This window comes from Leopardus geoffroyi, chromosome B1 (assembly GCF_018350155.1).
Source record: "Leopardus geoffroyi isolate Oge1 chromosome B1, O.geoffroyi_Oge1_pat1.0, whole genome shotgun sequence".
Taxonomy (NCBI): domain Eukaryota; kingdom Metazoa; phylum Chordata; class Mammalia; order Carnivora; family Felidae; genus Leopardus; species Leopardus geoffroyi.
The window spans coordinates 96,665,918-96,679,411 of NC_059327.1; the positions used below are offsets into that span (position 1 = coordinate 96,665,918).

Genomic DNA, 13,494 nt, shown 5'->3' on the forward strand with positions numbered 1-13,494 from the left:
TATAAAGATAATATAACAAGAGAGTGTGATAAAGAAGACTCCTTTGATTGTCCAAAAAAAGCCCCACTTAACCAAAGAGGTAACATTTAAGCCAAGACCTACATAAGAAGAAGCAGCAGCCAAAACTTTAAACTGCAAATCTCATTAAAATTATGTACTTCCTGAAGTCTACTCATGCACAGTGTTCCAATAAAATTTGTAAAAACTATCTAGTCAGTTGGTAAATAGATAATTTATGTAAGAGGAAAGGCAAAAGAAAATGATCACATGCCCTCTTCTTTGCTATTTCACAGATTCTCACTGTAACTTTTTTGTTTAAGTAGGCTTCATGCCCATCACTGAGCCCAATGTGGAGCTTGAACTCATGACCCTGAGATCAAGACCTGAGCGTGAGTCAGATGCTTAACTAACTGAGCCTCCCAGGCACTCACTCATTTTAACATTTTTAAATTCAAACAATAGAGAAGGAGATACAGTAAAAAGAGGAAGAATAGTCTTGTTCCCATTACTTCCTTCTACTTCTCAGAGATACTTAGTGCTAACAGTTTGGAATTTGTTTTCCTTGATATTATTTACTTACCTACACAAACTCAAAACTTAGGAGGGGCACCTGGATGGCTCAGTCAGTTAAGTGTCCGACTTCAGCTGAGGTCATTATCTCCCAGTTCGTGAGTTTGAGCCATGGAAAGGGCTCTGTGCTGACAGCTCAGAGCCTGGAGTCTGTTTCAGATTCCTTGTCTCCCTCTTTCTCTGCCCCTCCCCCACTTGTACTCTGTCTCTGAGTCTCTCAAAAATAAATGTTAAAAATTTTTTAATTAAAAAACTTAGTTTTGGCAGGATTCAAACAACATAAAAATATATAGAGCAAAGCTGAGAAGTCTCTCTTTACTCCTGTGAAGCTTCCTCTCTTCCCAAATGGTGACCGTTGTTTTTAATGTTATATACCTGTGAGCCCTATCCATTTATACATGTACACTTATTTTAGGAGTTTTTGGTGTTTTTTTTTAAGACAGAAGGGACCAACTTCATATTTGTCTTTTTCCAATATTCTTCCTCACCATGCTGATTTATAGGATCGCCTCATTTTTTTTCTAATAATAGGTGAGTTCAGCCCATTTATATTTATTATGATACCTTTTGGGTTTAGTTTTTGTTCCATTTTTGGTTTTATTGATTTTTTTGGTTTTTAAAAACTATTCACATTTAATTGTTTTACATTTGAGTATATGTAAATTTGAAAGAGAGATATTTAAGGTTCAGTATGTCAAAATGGCTAAGAGCATACACTTTTCCCTTGGTTGAATCCTCTACCATGTGACTTTGCGCAAGTTGCTTATCCTTTCTGTCATATACCTGTGAGTCATCTGTAAAATGGGGATAATGACAGTACTTACCTGTAAGGATTGGTATGAGAAGTAAGTGAGTTACTTGGGCTCCTGGGTGGCTCAGTTGGTTAAGCATCCCACTTCTGCCCAGGTCATGATCTCATGGTTCATGAGTTTGAGCCCCTCCTCAGGCTCTCTGCTGTTAGCACAGAGCCTGCTCCAGATCCTCTGATCCCCTCTCTCTGCCCCTCCTCTGCTTACATGTGCATGCATCCTTTCTCTCTTTAAAAATAAACACTTAAGGAATAGAAATAAAAAATAAATAAAATGAGTTACTATTTATGAAACACTTAAACAGTACTTTGAAATTTAAGTGCTATACCTACTGCTAATACCAACAATATTACTATCACCTACTGCTAATACCAACAATATTACTGATTATCCTTATTGTGGGGTCTCCCAAATGGATGGGGGGGGGCACCAAATATGGGGCAACCCGACTGGGTGGAAGCCAGCAGTGCAAAAGGTTAAAGAATTCATCCAAGGCAGAACAATGGAGACAGACGTTTATGAATACACTCACTGCAAGGAAGCTGCAGGCAGGATAGCAAAACAGAGACCGTCTGCCATGAGGCTGTGGTGGGGAGCCATAGTTTTAGGGCAGAGTGAGGGAGCCTGGGAACATGTAATTTTCCCATTTTTGGTCATCTTAGGAACTGTGCCTGGTTGTAATTGGTCAGTTAGAGTCTAAGGCTATTACAAGGTGGTCTAATGGGCCTATGTGTTCAGCCAGGGGTCACTGTGGGCCCTTCTACCTTACTCAGGTTTCCATTATTTAAGTTGGTTGCCCAAAAGTGGCCTCTACACTTATAACTTTATTTAATACTTAAACCTATACTTCCATGTTCTACACAGTATTTGTTAATTCCAGATATAAATAATGGTGGATATATTTACTCCCTTCTCTCCACCACTCAATTTTTTGTTGATATTTTTTCATATGCTTATCTATGAACCTTTAGGTATATTAGTATCTCTAACCTGATATATTTGCTTTAAAAGATATCTCTGACACTAACTGTGAAACTTGATTCACAGCAAAAAAGCTTTTACCATTCTATTAATTTTAAAAATTAGCTTTACATGCATTCTACAAATTTTCTAAAATGTTTATACAATCAAACCAATCCATCTCACCACATCCTTAACACACTGGAAGAAGGGTATGATTCAATTTTTTTAATGTTACATCTCCCCCCCCTTTTTTTTTGTAGTTTTAAGTTTATATTTAAATTCCAGTTAGTTAACATACAGTGTAATATTAATTTCAGGTATAGAATTTACTGATTCATTACTTACATACAGCACTCACTACTCATCACAAGTGCCCTCCTCACTACCTATCACTCATTTTCCTGTCATTGGAGAACACTATATTTTTTTATTAACCAGATTTCTAGAAACATTATTTTTTTCTCTACTGCTAATTGCTATTTTTTAAACCTAGAATTCTTTTATAAACATAGATCTAGTTCTAAAACCTACATTCCATTTTTATTTTTTTATTAAAAAAATTTTTTTAATGTTTACTTATTTTTGAGAGCGAGTGGGGGAGGGACAGAGAGAGAGGGAGACACAGAAACTGAAGCAGGCTCCAGGCTCTGAGCTGCCAGCACAGAGCCCAAAGTAGGGCTTGAACCCATGAACTGTGACATCATGACCTGAACCGAAGTCTGGCACTTAACCAACTGAGCCACCCAGTCGTCCTACATTCCATTTTTAAAACCCCTTTTAAGTAGCTTTTACAAACTGTTGTTTTACTGTTTATACGTCTACAATGAACTTTTCATTTACATTCCAATTATGTTTGTCATAACTTATACAATATCCTATTTGTAATGTAACCAATAGTGTGTTTAATTCACATATTAACTTAGTAACACTGTTATTATTTTTTTAGCCTTTTCATCCAGTTTTCTTTATTTCCTCCATTAATATTTTATTCTGTCCTTTAAGTATCTTTATTAAACATGTTACATGACTAATAGGCAATGAATATGATTCCTTTTTCTTTTTTCTTAAACAGGATTTTTTGTAGATTTTTTTAAAATTAAAATTTATTTAACATACTGTGCAGTATTGGTTTCAGGAGTAGAACCCAGTGATTCATCACTTACATACAACACCCAGTGCTCATCCCACAAGTGCCCTCCTTAATGCCCATCATCCACTTAGCCCAATCCCCCAACTACCTCTCCTTCAGCAACCCTGTTTGCTCTCTGTATTTAAGAGTCTTTTAGGGAGCCTGGGTGGATCAGTCAGTTGGGCATCCGGCTCCCGCATAGGTCATGATCTCACGGTTTGTGAGTTCAAGCCCCGCATTGGGCTTACTGCTGAGCCTGGAGCCTGCTTCGGATTCTGTGTCTCATTCTCTCTCTGCCCCTCCCCCACTTGTGCTCTCTCTCTCTCTCTCTCTCTCTCTCTCTCTCTCCAAAATAAATAAATGTAAAAGAAAAAAAAAGTCTCTTATGGTTTGTCCCCCTGTTTTTATCTTATTTTTCCTTCTCTTCCCTATGTTCATCTGCTGTATTTCTTAAATTCCACATGAGTGAAATCATATGATATTTGTCTTTCTCTGACTTATTTCACTTACCATAATACACTTAGGTCCCATCCATGATGTTGCAAAGGGCAAGATTTCATTCTTTCTGATTGCCAAGTAGTATTCCATTCTATATATATATATATATATATATATATATATATATATATATATATACCTCTTCTTTTTTTTTTAATATTTATTTTTGAGAGAGACAGAGCGTGAGCAGGGGAGGGACAGAGAGAGAGGGAGACACAGAATCCAAAGAAGGTTCCAGCCTCTGAGCTGTCAGCACAGAGCCTGAGCGGGGCTCGAACCCATGAACCAGGAGATCATGACCTAAGCTGAAGTTGGATGCTTAACCAACTGAGCCACCCAGGTGCCCCTACTACCTCTTCTTTATCCATTCATCAGTCAATGGACATTTAGGCTCTTTCCATAATTTGGCTATTGCTGATAGTGCTGCTATAAACATGGGGATGCATGTACTGCTTCAAATCAGCATTTTTGTATCCTTTGGATAAATACCCAGTAGTGCAATTGCTGGGTCATAGAGTAGTTCTGTTTTTAATTTCTTGAGGAACCTCCATACTGTTTTCCAGAATGGCTGCACCAGTTTGCATTCCCACCAACAGTGCAAAAGGGTTCCCCCTTCTCCGTATCCTTGCCAACATCTGTTGTTTCCTCAACTGTTAATTTTAGCCATTCGGACAGGTGTGAGGAGGTATCTCATTGTGCTATTGATTTGTATTTCTCTGATGATGAGTGATGTTGAGTATCTTTTCGTGTATCTGTTAGCCATATGGATGTCTTCTTTAGAAAAATATCTATTCATGTCTTTTGTCCATCTTCACTGGATTATTTGTTTTTTGGGTGTTGAATTTGGTAAGTTCTTTTTTTCTTAATTTTTTAAAATTTACTTATTTATTTTGAGAGAGACAGAGATAGCACAAGTGGTGGAGGGGCAGAGAGAGGGAGACAAAGAATCCCAAGCAGGCTCTGCACTGCCGCCTGGAGCCTGATGTGGTGCTCGAACTCACAAAACTGTGAGATCATGACCTGAGCCGAAATCAAGAGTCAGATGTTTAACTGACTGAGCCACCCAGGCACCCAAGGATTCCTTTTTCTTTATTTTTTTTAAATTCTTTTTTAATGTTTATTTATGAGAGAGACAGAGACAGAATGCGAGTGGGTTAGGGGCAGAGAGAGAGGCAGACACAGAATCCAAAGCAGGCTCCAGGTTCCGAGCTGTCAGCATAGAGCCTGATCCGGGGCTCAAACTCACAAGCTGTGAGATCATGACCTGGGTCGAAGTCGGACGCTCAACCGACTGAGCCACCCAGGTGCCCCAGGATTCCTTTTTCTTTAGATGAATATTACCATATCACAAGAAAACGTTTTATTCTAGATTTTTTCCATCAATACCATGACTTTTGTATTAGAACTGCTTTCCATGAATGCGCGTATCAAATAGTTAGGGGAGACTTATTTCTCTGTAATGGAATACGCATGTCTCCACAACAGCATTCTCTCCTTCCAGTTTCATACAGGCTAGGCCATATAAGAAAGCCAGGATCACAAGTCATAAAGTGAAAAAGTTCCATTCATGTTACCAACTTCCAGGATTATGCTTCTTAAACTAGTATCCTAAGGAATTTTACAAACTTGCCTTTAATTTTTTTTAATATTTATTTATTTTTGAATGGCAGAGACAGAATGCAAGTGGGGAAGGGGGTAGAGAGAGAGGGTGACAGAGAATCTGAATCAGGCTCTGCACTGACAGCAGAAACCCAATGCAGGGCTCAAACTCACAAACCGAGAGATCATGACCTAAGCCAAAGTTGGATGCTTAAATGACCAAGCCACCCAGGTGCCCCTACAAAGCCTGCCTTTAAAACAGATTTCTCATTATACAGTTAAAACCTTGGTTTGCAAGCATAATTTGTTCCAGAAACATGCTTGTAATCCAAAGCACTCGTATATCAAAGCAAATTTCAAGAACCATTGGCTCAGCTGTGATCATGTGACTTTTGGCATCACATACTACTTGTTGTAAGACATCACTCACTTTTCAAGTTAAAACTTATTAGAAATGTTTGCTCATCTTGCAAAACACTTCCAGAACAAGTTACTTACGATCCAAGGTTTTACTGTATTTGATTAATATTTTTCCAAGATTTCTTTTTTTAAATGTTTATTCATTTTGAGAGAGAGAGCACACGCGTCCATGTGCTAGCGTAAGGGGGGAGGGGCGGGGGGGAGAGGGACAGGGACAGGGAGAGAGAAAGAGAGAGAGAGAGAGGGAATATCCCAAGGAGGCTTCACACTGTCAGCACAGAGCTTGATGGGGGGCTGGAATTCACAAACCATGACATCATGACTGGAGCCAAAATTAAGAGTCAGACACTTAACTGACTGAACCACCCAGGTGCCCCCAAGATATCTTTTTTTTTTTTAATATTTATTTTTAAGGGAGAAAGAGAGTGAGGGGAAGGGACAGAGAGAGAGAATCTCAAGCAGGCTCTGCACCTTCAGCACTGAGCCTAACGTGGGGCTTGAACTCACAAACTGTGGATCATGACCTGAGCTGAAATCAGGAGTCAGATGCTTTAACCAACTGAGCCACCCAGGCGCCCCTTGACATATCTTTAATAGTACACCTAGTTTGGACAGAATATTTATCTGAAAATGAAAAAAAAACACCTAAAGAATATTAAAAAAAAATTGTACTAAATATATCCAATTACAAAATGATACCTTATAGAATTCTGCATGGAAAAACATACAGTAAAAACTTGGTTTGTGAGCATGATTTCATTCCAGAAACATGCTTATAATCCAAAGCACTTGTATATCGAAGCGAATTTCAAGAACCATTGGCTCAGTTGTGACCATGTGACATTTGGCATCACATACTACTCACATTGCAAGACATCGGTTGTTTATCAAGTTAAAATTTATTGGAAATGTTTGTCTTCTAGAACACTCGCAGAACAAGTTACTCACAACCCAAGGTTTTACAGTATTTTTTTTTAATGTTTATTTATTTCCTGGGGGTGTGGGGGGACACAGAGAGGGGGATAGAGAGATTCCCAAGCAGGTTCCATGATCAGCATGGAGTGGGACATGGGCCTCAGTCCAATGACTGTGAGATCATGACCTAAGCCAGTATCGATGGTTACACACTTAACCAACTGAGCCATCCAGGTGCCCCCTGCATGGAAAAATATTAAGTAAACGATATAAACATAAAATCTTAGTTTCTGTTGTAACATGTTTACAAATAGTATCTCAAAAGAACAATGTTATAAATAGAAGAGAGGAGAGATCCTACAAACTTTTCTATAAAGAGTTAGATAATAAATATTATAGACTTTGCTAGCTAAGAGGTGAACTCAAAGGTATTATGTAGGTATATAATATCACAAAAAAGAAAACTAATATTCACAAAATTTTACTGAGGAAATTCAAAATATGATAATAATAAGTAATCTTTTATAATATATGGCTATTAATGAAAAGACTGAATTTTTTTCTTGGGATTTTATTTAAAGTGGGTTCAGGGGCGCCTGGGTGGCTCAGTCAGTTGAGCGTCCGACTTCAGCTCAGGTCACTATCTCACAGTCCATGAGTTTGAGCCCCGCGTCGGGCTCTGGGCTGATGGCTCAGAGACTGGAGCCTGTTTCCGATTCTGTGTCTCCCTCTCTCTCTGCCCCTCCCCCGCTCATGCTCTGTCTCTGTCTCAAAAATAAATAAACGTCAAAAAATAAAAATAAAAAAAAATAAAGTGGGTTCAATGTTAATGCCCCATCACTAAATTGAGCACTAGTGTTTATCTGTACAAACCATTCATAGTTCATGGGCTATACAAAAGCAGGCAGGTTGGCCCATAAGCCATAGTTTGGTGACTCCTGGGCTAGAAAATCAAATAAATCATAGATATCTCACAAATGTCACAATAATGTCACAAATGCAAAGATACAACTATAAAATACTGTATTAAAACCATAAATTGTCCAACCTTATAAAATGATATAAATAAAATGTAAATACTGATTTTTATTTTTTGGAAGGAATCTTTTTTTATGTTTATTTATTTATTTATTTATTTATTTATTTATTTTTCAACGTTTATTTATTTTTGGGACAGAGAGAGACAGAGCATGAATGGGGGAGGGGCAGAGAGAGAGGGAGACACAGAATCGGAAACAGGCTCCAGGCTCTGAGCCATCAGCCCAGAGCCTGACGCGGGGCTCGAACTCACAGACCGCAAGATCGTGACCTGGCTGAAGTCGGACGCTTAACCGACTGCGCCATCCAGGCGCCCCATATGTTTATTTATTTATTTATTTATTTATTTTTTTTTTTAAATTTTTTTTTTTTTTTTTTCAACGTTTATTTTTATTTTTGGGACAGAGAGAGACAGAGCATGAACGGGGGAGGGGCAGAGAGAGAGGGAGACACAGAATCGGAAACAGGCTCCAGGCTCTGAGCCATCAGCCCAGAGCCCGACGCGGGGCTCGAACTCACGGACCGCGAGATCGTGACCTGGCTGAAGTCGGACGCTTAACCGACTGCGCCACCCAGGCGCCCCGATTTATTTTTGAGAGAGAGAGAGAGAGAGAACGAGCGGGAGAGAGGCAGAGAGAGAAGGAGACACAGAATCTGAAGCAGACTCCAGACTCCAAGCTGTCAGCACAGAGCCTGACGTGGGACTCAAATTCATGAACCGTGATGTCTTTACCTGATCTGAAGTCGAACACTTAACTGACTGAGCCACCCAGGCACAACATAAATATTAATTTTAAAATAATTAAATATGTCACAAGGTACTCCTAAAATCAGTATTCCATCTAAAACAAACACTAATTATTTAATTAGCCATGTTGTGTCTGCTTTCTTAAAATTATAGTTTAGTAGCTAACAGATGGAAAAAACCCACCACCATCATTGGTGACCACCAATGATGAATGGATAAACAAAATGTGGTGTATACATACAATGGAATATTATGCAGCCTTAGGAAGGAATGGAATTCTAACATGCTACAACATGGAGGACTTTCAGGACATTACATTACATTCACCTTGGCTAGGTGAAACAAGCCAGTCACAAAAAGACAAATACTGAATGATTCTACTTTTGTGAGGTACGTAGAGCAGCCAGATTCATAAATAGAAAGGAGAATCGTAGTTACCAGAGGCTGGGGGGGACAGGGAAGGGGGCCAGGAATATTGTATAATGTATAGAGAGTTTCAGTTTTGTAAGATGAAGAATTCTATATATGGATGGTGGTACTGTTTGCACAACAGTATGACTGAACTTAATACCACTGAATATACACTTAAAAACGGTAAAGATGGTAAATTTTATATGATGTGTACCACACATAAATCATTTTATATGATGATTTTACCACAATAAAAAAACTGGGAAAAAATGTAGAAATTGGAGTTGACAGTCTCTCTCTATAAAATTTTTCAGAAGTAAATTGATACTTTCTTTCCCTTTTGATAACTTTCTCAGTAAGGATAAGTAATTCATTATCCTATTGTCTAAGAACAGAACTTAAAGCATGTATTCTCTTCAACAATATGCCATTGCATAATTTAAATATTTGAAGACCTCACTAAGGCCTTTAAATAGAATAATTTTTTTAATGTTCATTTATTTATTTTGAGAGAGAGTGAGTGAGCACAAGCAGGGTAGGGGAAGAGAGAGGGAGTGGGAATTCCAAATAGGTTCTGTACTGTCAACGCAGAGCCCGATGCAGGACTGGGACTGGACCTCAGCAATGTGAGATGAGGACCTCAACCTGAGCCACCCAGGTGCCACTTTAAATAGAATAATTTGAATAAAAAATCACTTTAATTGGTTTTCCCCAACTTCTCACTTCCCCCATCTTGAGGATTAGTTTCAGAGAACCCAGCCTACCTGGGTTTTCTGCTTTCAGGTCTCATCTAGCTTCCATTAAAATGTCAGTTGGGCTCTGTTCTCTTCTGGAAGCTTGAATGGAGAAGAACCTACTTCCAAGCTCACTCAGGTTGTTGGCAGAATTCATTTGTTTGCAGCTATCACCCTAAGAGTTTCGATATTTTGCTGTTTGTTAGCCAGAGACCAACCTCAGTTCCGAAGGGCTATCTATGGTTCCCTACCATAAGGCTGTCTTCATAGGAGTTCACAAAAGGGCAGCTTACTTCTTCAAGGCCAACAGGAGAGTGAGAATGTGCTAGCAAGATGGAATCTAAAATAAAACGTAATGTAACCATAGGAGTGTCATCCCATCAACTTTGCCATGTAACATAACATCATCACAGACCATTTATTTTCTCTATAGTGGGGGAAAAGGATGGAGTTGATGTCTTCCTTTCTAGCATCCGTGGCATCAACAGCAATTAGCAGATTCCCCGTTAGTATTAAAAAAAAAAAAAAAAAAAAAGCAGGGGCCTGGGTGGCTCAGTTGGTTGAGCATCCAACTTCAGCTCAGGTCATGAGCTGGTGGTTCATGAGCTCGAGCCTCACGTTGGGGCTGACTGCTTCAGATCCTCTGTCGCCCTCTCTCTGCCCCTCACCTGCTCACACGTGCTATCTCTCTCAAAAATAAATAGGCATTTTTTTAAAAAAGCAAAATTCCAATACTCAAATTTTACAATAAGGAGAAAAGTACTAAACTGCTCATTAGACATCCCATTTTTCTATACAATATTCTTTCTTAGTTGGTAAACAAAGGCAAATATACAAAAGTAAAGTTCAAGGGAAGCAGGAAAAGACCTGAGAACAATGAACTCTTCAAATATTTTCTAAAGTACAATGTTTATTAGATGTCTAAGTCGTTTACTCATTTCTAATTTTCAACCCTATAGCAGAAAAGCTTTCCAAATCACTTTCATTCCATATAATATAGGCCTTAACAGTCAGCGCTCTAAATCTGGAACCAGCATACTCCTTGCTATGTTAACCTGCCAGTAAGCTACAGAAAGCAAATCAAGAACACACAAAGCCTGCTATAAATTTGGTTATGGACATGAGGGCTACACAGAACCTCTTAAGTCCAGTTTCAGTTCCAAGAACAATATTAATACTGATTTCTGGGACATTCTAAAACATAAGTCTTTAAACAGGGCTAACTGGTATCCAATGCCAATGAACAGATAAAGTCCAGAGTAGCAATAAATCCAATTCACCAAAAGGAGGCATCATCTAGAGGCACATCTGATACTTAAAGACTTTATGTCAGGCTGGATTGACACCAGTGAGTTTCTGCAGAGACAGGACCCATTTTTTGAAGTATGTATAAAGCCAAACTGATACAAATGTTATCTATAGTTTTATAAAGCCAACACAAAAGGAAACATCAAAGTACCTCTACAAAAACACACCTCAACAAAAGTAGTTCTACTACAGCACAGAGGAATGAAAAGTCTTTCCTAGAAATGAGCTCTATTGCTAAAGTGGCACTCAGAGTCTATATACCATATAGTATTTTTATCTATCACTCTTATAGTTAAGCATTTAAACAATGCAATCCTAATTTTTCCTGGATTTTTATCCTCACAAAGTTGATCCATAAATAGGAAGTTTATCTGTTCATTTTGAGGGGTGGCTATCTATTCTAAGCAGTCATCTAAGGAAATGTAACTGGTGGATTGTCTCATATCCTTATGTGAAACATTCAGCAAATAATCTAATCTCTTTTCAAACTTAGTTCTTCTTTTCCATGGGCATTAAAGAAAGCAATTACGATTTTTAAAAGGTTTTTTTAAATATTTGCTTTGTTTGGGTACACTGTTCCTAAGAAATGATTTTTTCTTTTCTTTCTTTCTTTCTTTCTTTCTTTTCCCCTATGGTATAATACACAGAGCTTATTTAGATTTCACTTGTTTTACACATAGTCATTCCATGTACTTTTGTGGTCTAAAGTCATCACTTGGAGGTAGCAATGGAAAATAGCAGTGTCAGAAGACCTGGGTTCCTTCACTAGCTATGTGACCTTGAGTAAGCCACCTTAACCTATAAAAGGGGACTAGTATCTGGCCTACTATACACACATAGCAAATTATTCAATTTATATAAAAATTGATCAACTGTTTTGATATATTTTAAGAGATATAGGAAAAGATTCTTCTTAAAAATATTTTCATAGGAAGGCTGCTGCTGAAAAAAGCACAGGCTTTACACTCAGGAATCCTGTGTTTCTTGGATTCTAGCTCTGTTACTTATTAACGTATGATCCTAGGCAAATTAATTATTCTCCATGCTTTCAATTTCCTTGTATGCTTGACATAATCCCAACTCAGAGGATTGTTGTAGGGATTAAATGAGGTAATTCAATAATCACTCACTCAACATGTATTTATCTAGCAATCATTCTGCTTGGTGCAATACTAGTTAAAAGTCCCATGTGAAACACACACACACACACACACACACACACACTGTGCTAGACTACTAGACTTCAGGGTTTGAAAAAAAAGTCAATGATACATTAAAGCAACATTATGGCAAAAACAAAACAAAACAAAACAAAAAAAAAACCTAACCTAATTTTTTTTCTTTTCACCTATGTACCTTTTTGGAACCAGTCATAGGAATCTGGTAAGTTTTTGTGAGCTGTTACAGACAAATTTGCAAGACTGAATTCAAGCACAAAAAGTCAAGTCTGGATTCAGAAAATAATTCTGAACTAACAGAAAACACATTTCGAGTCTAGCTGTTCATGTGCCTGACAGGATAAACACAAGAAGGTCACAAAAAAGACAAAGGTTAGAACTGATGGCATTTACCACACAACATATAACTAATATAGGGTCTGGCATAGGGTAACTGCTTATAAATATTGTTTGAAAGAATTGAATTGAATCCCAATTCTGCCACTTTTACACCAAGTGACTCTGAGTAAGTTATCAACTTGTCTGAACCTTAGTTCTCTGTGAAATATAAATGTGTCTGTTTTATCTATCTCATAGGACAGTTGTTATCAAATGAAATCACATGAGAATGTACTGGCACTAACAAAACAAATTAATTATGACATATAATGACTACTGGTACTAATTAGCTCAGAAGCCTACTTGTAAGATGCTAATATGTAAGTACAAGGAAAGAGAGCATCAAAATCTACGGGGAAAAAACCCCCATATTTTCGAAAAATGTCATCTTTATGATGAAAGGAGCTGGTCACCGCTAAACTGGTGCTGTGCCTTCTCTAACCCGTAGGTTACAGCGGCAGGGTCTGCTGAGTGGCATCGTGCTTGACTGAATCCCCCAGTCGGCGCAGGCAGCAGTAAGATGACGATTTGAGGGTCCCCACCTTCAGAACCACCATCCAGGCCCAAACAAGGCACTAGCGGTAAGATGCCTTTGTAGTTAGCGGAGCGAGAAAACAACAGCACCGAGACAATTCCACCCTCCATAGGGGTAAAGGGACCGCCTGCCAGCCTAACTCACCCGGGTCGGCCAGAGCGCGCCCCAAAGCCCCGCCTCGTTCAGCGCCCCCGCGTCTCCCGCCAAGCCCTGCGCCCCCAGTCCCTGCCTCCTGGCACGTACGCAGTGCTGAAGGCTGGG

At 38.7% G+C, this 13,494-nt stretch overlaps 2 protein-coding genes across 7 annotated transcripts in view; one reads left to right on the forward strand and one right to left on the reverse strand.

Moving 5' to 3' along the window:
* Positions 1 to 13,494, forward strand: part of MFSD8 (major facilitator superfamily domain containing 8) — a 163,696-nt gene that overhangs the window by 56,974 nt on the left and 93,228 nt on the right. For all 6 annotated transcript variants that reach the window (XR_006709903.1, XM_045468015.1, XM_045467976.1 and 3 more), the window contains exon 2: positions 13,147 to 13,279. The gene's annotated coding sequence lies outside the window, so the exon portion shown is untranslated. The remainder of the gene's footprint in view (positions 1 to 13,146; positions 13,280 to 13,494) is intronic.
* ABHD18 (abhydrolase domain containing 18) overlaps positions 1 to 13,494 on the reverse strand; it is a 44,417-nt gene that overhangs the window by 30,618 nt on the left and 305 nt on the right. The window lies entirely within an intron of this gene.